The sequence below is a fragment of the Haliotis rufescens genome, unplaced genomic scaffold (assembly GCF_023055435.1).
Source record: "Haliotis rufescens isolate VD_foot unplaced genomic scaffold, xgHalRufe1.0.p SCAF_16, whole genome shotgun sequence".
NCBI lineage: Eukaryota > Metazoa > Mollusca > Gastropoda > Lepetellida > Haliotidae > Haliotis > Haliotis rufescens.
Window position 1 is genome coordinate 25,972,705 of NW_025963846.1, and position 6,772 is coordinate 25,979,476.

Sequence of the window (6,772 nt, forward strand, 5' to 3'; positions counted from 1 at the left end):
CGAATCCCGGTTCGCCCCGATTATGTTTCTAAGTTTGTCAGCACCATACCCGTGCTCGTGGGTTTCACCGAAGTGGTAAACGCCTGAGACCTGCATCACTTCGGGCTTTCCTCCCACATTAAGCTGACACGCCGTGATATAACTGGAATACTGTTAAAAGCGGCGTTAAACCCAACTCACTCACTCACTCACTATATAGACAGGTAATAGGTAATCCCCCTATTGTTACCCACTTAACCACGGCTGACTACACCTGTACCCTATAACAGTAGGTGAGGGCACAGTGAGGTGTTCCCAAACAGACGGACATCTACTGCTCGCGTGACTGGAAACCCAATCAGAAAAACCAGGATATTCCAAGAAGGCTAAAATTAGTTCCACGCCATAGCTGACGCTATCTACCCAGAGACTGGCTTTCATTCGGCCCTTATCCACGAGACTGAGCTGAACGTCAAGATGTATGGTAGGTGGTCAGTTTATCATCTAGGGCCCATCTCAATAATTGAAGCCCCTATCTCCGTCCTTGTACTAAGTTCTATACACCCAGAAAAGTATTTGAGTACGTGGAAGCTTCTTATAAATATTGGGTTGTGTCAATCCATTTCAGCACCACCATCTCATGCATCTAGCATATCTTTGCAACCAATCATATTTACTTTAATCTTATTCATGACAGCAGTAAAACAGTCAAATACGGAAGCCTTTTAGGGCCATTTTTAAAAAAAAATTTTTGATACTATCTTGAAATTTCAAGATACTAAGTGGAGTATTTTCAAGATAATAAGTTTTTAACATCCTTAGATGTAAAATTACGTTTGAAGTTAATAATCTTGAAATATCAACTTAGTATCTTGAAATTTCAACTTAGTATCTTGAAATTTCAAGATAGTGTCTTGAAATTTCAACTTAGTATCTTGAAATTTCAAGATAGTGTCTTGAAATTTCAACTTAGTATCTTGAAATTTCATTTTCTCTATCTTGAAATTTCAACTTAGTATCTTGAAATTTCAACTTCTCTATCTTGAAATTTCAACTTAGTATTTTGAAATTTCAAGATAGTACCTTGAAATTTTCAACTTAATATCTTGAAATTTCAAGATAGTGTCTTGAAATTTCAACTTAGTATCTTGAAATTTCAAGATAGTATCTTGAAATTTCATTTTCTCTATCTTGAAATTTCAACTTAGTATCTTGAAATTTCAACTTCTCTATCTTGAAATTTCAACTTAGTATTTTGAAATTTCAAGATACTAAGTTGAAATTTCAAGGTACTATCTTGAAATTTCAAAATACTAAGTATCGATAAAATTTAAAAAAACAAATGGCCCTAAAAGGCTTCCGTAGTAAAACCAGACACAGTTGATGGATAACACATTCTTTATTACACTGTAAAAGCTGTATAAATACTTAATCGGTTCTCAAGCAGGGCTGCATAATGAGGTGAGGTGAGGTGAATTGGGGTTTAACGTCGCGTCCAAGATTATTGCACATATATCGCGACGTGCATGCACGTGTGCGTGTTTGTGTGGCTGCTTGTACTAGTCCGGATTGATGCCGATTTATAGTGCTAGCTCACTGAGAAACCATGCCGCAGTTTAACATGAATACCCCACTCAGACACAGTATACTGACTCTTTGCCGACCAGTCCTTGTTTTAGCCCCTTAATGCCGAGCGCCAGACAGGGTAACAACAAGTACCATCTTTTAACGTCTTTTGGTATGACGCGGCCGGGGGTCGAACCCAGGACCTTCCGCTCTCCGGGCGGAGGCTCTACCACTAGACCACGGAAGCGGTCATGAATAATGAAATGGTACACACTTGTGTATCGTAGCATTAACAGGGAAAACAATTTTCATATTTGAGAGAGATTGACATGAGTCGGAACAACATAAGGATACTATTGTCACGACATGATGAACAGAACACATGGTGATGAAGCGGTGGCTATGGTTACGTGGATACCGTACTTGTATTGTCAATTTATTCCAAGTATGCATTGTAAATGGAATTAGCGTGTATTATACATAGAGGATATTTGTGTCTTCCTGGTAAAGAACCCTTTTCGTGGAATGACATCACAAAGTTGATATTTTCATCAGTGGGCACGGGATGGGATAAAGATGTAATTGGACAAGAAAAGACAATTATTTTCATATATTTTAAACAATATAGGTTTCCATTACTTCTGTTACATAATGATCGTGCATGCATATCGTCATTTTATATAAAGAAATAAGATAATAATTTTGTGTCATTTATAATAATAAAGGCATAAATGATGCTGAAAGCTCTGATCGAAAACAGGACAATCCGCGACGGTTGTCCAGAAACACGATAACAATGATTTCTACCGAAGACTATTGTTTTAAAAAACACACGATTTTCCGCGTTTCCGCGAGATTTCACATCTCTGAATCTGACCTGTTTTTTCCACGTGCTCTGCGTCTCGCCCTTTGAAGCTACGGGGACCACGCAAAAACGTGAATCTGAGGCAAAAACGAAATTAAAAGATTTCTTCAATAGTGGACGAGAGCAAATAAAGAATGTTTGTGAAATGCTATAGAAATATAAAACTGGGTATAGTAATTACATGGAACCAAAGCCAGACATTGCTTAAGGTAGCGGTATATATACCCAGCGTCATTATTAAGGGGTCGGGCAGATAATGAGAGATAAAGTATTTTAAAAACTCGCATTTTAACTTCCGAGAGAACAGTTCATTTACATCTGGACCCATTTTATACCCACATTATCCAAAATAAATTTCTCAATACACAATGCATCATATATTCTTCACAAATATAGTGGATCATGAAATATAAATGTTATGATCGGTAGTCGGGAAGAAGATCAGCTTTGAAAAATGACTGGCAGGCATAGAACGGTTTCGGTACCTAAACCTAACAGTGGAAAGTGCAATTCCTCCGCGTAACTGGGCAAGGGGTGTTGTTAGCTTTTAACACTTTAGTGAAAGGTCGTCAAATCGCTCTGAGCATAACCATTGTTGATTTTCATTATCCACAGTAACAGGTAAACTCTACTCCTGCTTTAATGCAAATGGCATGCTTCAAATTGGTAGAACTCGGCTAGAGGTAGCAAATAAGTTCACCAATGTGTCTTAGTCTGTGATTTGCAGACTTTGGAACTGGTTGGAAAACAATGTTAATGATCGGCCCCGCACAGGACGTCCCAGGTCAATATCATAAATCCAGGATCGATTAATCAGAAATCGGGCTGTACGAAATCAAGCCAATCAAATCGCTGGACTTCTGATTACTGACCAGACGACTTTGAAATCGTCTGCATGCTTGGCGATCACTCACGTGCTGTACCACCGTTAGCACATCGAGACATTGTAGCCAGATGCCAATGGTGTTAAGAGCGTAGAAACTGGGGGAATCGGCGAATGTTTCGTGCAGTGTTTTCAGATAAGGCTTGGACATGTCTGGAGGCGTCCTACCGAACGTCAACTTGAGGCAACACGACAGATTTGGGGGCGGGTCTGAAATGGTATGGGGCGGGATCACCATGACCGCCAGAACGCCACTACGTATTGCCCATGGAGGTTCCCTACTGCGACAACGTACCGGCGCGAACATTTTCGCCGTTTGCGTGCCATACTGGTCCACGTTTTGTCTTTCCAGTCAATAACGCTCGAAACCATGGTAAGACATTGGGCCTGTGTTTTTCTCCATCGGACATGATCGGGGGTCGTTGGTACCCGCTGCATTAGCCGAACTGGGTCAGGCGCTGCTTGAAGAGTGGCCAAAACTGCCTCAAATTGCTCATGCCCCCTCAATCGTGAGGGCATGACCCATTATCGATCAACTTACTCAAACGTTCTGTAGTTTAAGGACGTCTTTCTTCGTTGTTTGCACCCTTACAACAAACCCTTTCACCACCAGTTCTCTTGATTGGTATGTTGCATATTGTCTTACCTTTTTCCTATCCATCCTTTGCCATCACTCGATGCTTTATAGCATTTCTGTAATCATCTGTCACAGTCGAATATCCGAGTATAGATTAGGCACATGTTGAAAATAAGCGAACATGTGTGTAATAGTGCTTTCGCGTGTTCTGTAATTTTGTTTTGCTTTAAAAAATATAATAATACAAAATAATACGACTACTCACATTAATGTTTCAGAAACCAAAGGAAACAAGCAATCGGCCCCTCCTCCGCGACCACGCCCACAAGGTCCACGGCAACCACCACGTATATGAATACTTCCCCATTAATAATAAATATCAATCCTACATGTCATGATTTTTCCTCACGGGAGATATCTAAATCTATAATTTTTCATCTTCCAGCTCCACGTTTGAAAATTGCTGCACCAAGCGGAGGCAGGGGAGGCATTCCGAAGACCTCGTCTTAGCAATGTGAATGTCAAAACTGAAGGCTCCATGCAGACACATACGACTCGTTATGTAGGCCTAAAATTAAGTGTTGATATATTAACGTTGTCATCGGACAATTTGAAAGTCCAGACAATATTCAGCGTGTCAGAGTTTACTCTGCCTAAAGCATTAAATGAATCAAAATTGAATTTGTTTGTCATATGCTCGTTGTATGTGGAAACTAACCCGAAGATATTATGTTAATACAGTCGGTATTCGGTGAGTAAGGTTGGTAACATGCCCCTTTGAAGATGTTACGGGTTCACGTCAAAAGTTTTAAGCATGAGCATGTTAGGATCTATTATATATGGCGAAAGGTCATTTCAACATGCTGGCCCAATGCTATGAAACAATCAGCCTCGAGAAATCCGAGAAACAGAACCAGAAAAAACCTCGAAACATATCTCTTAAAGAGAGCCTTTGATCGTCAAAGCGCATCTGAACAGTTGTTAATTGGAAAATGCGCTATACAAACTCTTAATTTAATTAAGTAAAAAATGTGTTTGTTGTTTAACGCCGAACTCAGCAATATTTTAACTATATGACGGCGGTGTGTGAATAATCGAGTCTGGACAAGACAACCCAGTGATTGACATCATAAGCATCGATACATGCAGTTGGGATACGATGGCATGCATCAATCAAGTCAGCGATCCTGACCACCCGTTAGTCGCCTTTTACGAAAAGCATAGTCGCCTTCTGTGGCAGAAAATCTACGGACTGCAATCGACTGAGAGTGTATTTTACACCCTTACTCTGGCGTCAATATTTCCGTGTATTGGTTGACCCGATATCTATGGTGAGGGTATGATGCTACAACGGGGCAGCCAGGTCGTGTTTAGGGTATGATGCCACGCCAGGTCATGACATTTGAGTATATTGCTACACCAGGACAGCCAGGCCGTGATTCAGATTTGCTACACCAGGACAGACAGGCCGTGATTCAGGTTTGCTACACCAGGACAGACAGGCCGTGATTCAGATTTGCTACACCAGGACAGCCAGGCCGTGATTCAGGTTTGCTACACCAGGACAGCCAGGTTGTGATTCGGGTTTGCTACACCAGGACAGACAGGCCGTGATTCAGGTTTGCTACACCAGGACAGACAGGCCGTGATTCAGGTTTGCTACACCAGGAACGACAGGTCGTGATTCAGGTTTGCTACACCAGGACAGACAGGCCGTGATTCAGGTTTGCTACACCAGGACAGCCAGGTCGTGATTCAGGTTTGCTACACCAGGACAGCAAGGCCGTGATTCAGGTTTGCTACACCAGGACAGCCAGGTTGTGATTCAGGTTTGCTACACCAGGACAGCCAGGTCGTGATTCAGGTTTGCTACACCAGGACAGCCAGGTCGTGATTCAGGTTTGCTACACCAGGACAGCAAGGCCGTGATTCAGGTTTGCTACACCAGGACAGACAGGCCGTGATTCAGGTTTGCTACACCAGGACAGACAGGTCGTGATTCAGGTTTGCTACACCAGGACAGCAAGGCCGTGATTCAGGTTTGCTACACCAGGACAGACAGGTCGTGATTCAGGTTTGCTACACCAGGACAGCAAGGCCGTGATTCAGGTTTGCTACACCAGGACAGCCAGGTTGTGATTCAGGTTTGCTACACCAGGACAGCCAGGTCGTGATTCAGGTTTGCTACACCAGGACAGCAAGGCCGTGATTCAGGTTTGCTACACCAGGACAGCCAGGTTGTGATTCAGGTTTGCTACACCAGGACAGCCAGGTCGTGATTCAGGTTTGCTACACCAGGACAGCAAGGCCGTGATTCAGGTTTGCTACACCAGGACAGACAGGCCGTGATTCAGGTTTGCTACACCAGGACAGCCAGGTCGTGATTCAGGTTTGCTACACCAGGACAGCCAGGTCGTGATTCAGGTTTGCTACACCAGGACAGACAGGTCGTGATTCAGGTTTGCTACACCAGGACAGCCAGGTCGTGATTCAGGTTTGCTACACCAGGACAGCCAGGTCGTGATTCAGGTTTGCTACACCAGGACAGCAAGGTCGTGATTCAGGTTTGCTACACCAGGACAGCCAGGTTGTGATTCAGGTTTGCTACACCAGGACAGACAGGTCGTGATTCAGGTTTGCTACACCAGGACAGCCAGGTCGTGATTCAGGTTTCCTACACCAGGACAGACAGGTCGTGATTCAGGTTTGCTACACCAGGACAGCCAGGTCGTGATTCAGGTTTGCTACACCAGGACAGCCAGGTCGTGATTCAGGTTTGCTACACCAGGACAGCCAGGTCGTGATTCAGGTTTGCTACACCAGGACAGACAGGTCGTGATTCAGGTTTGCTACACCAGGACAGCCAGGTCGTGATTCAGGTTTGCTACACCAGGACAGACAG

The 6,772-nt window shown here is 43.2% G+C and overlaps 1 long non-coding RNA gene across 1 annotated transcript; it reads left to right on the forward strand.

Moving 5' to 3' along the window:
• The first annotated feature begins 392 nt into the window (after nt 1–392).
• On the forward strand, nt 393–4,559 carry LOC124117720. Its single transcript, XR_006858333.2, has 3 exons — nt 393–463; nt 4,149–4,217; nt 4,316–4,559. It is a non-coding gene; the product is annotated as an uncharacterized LOC124117720 (long non-coding RNA).
• Nucleotides 4,560–6,772: the final 2,213 nt, after the last annotated feature.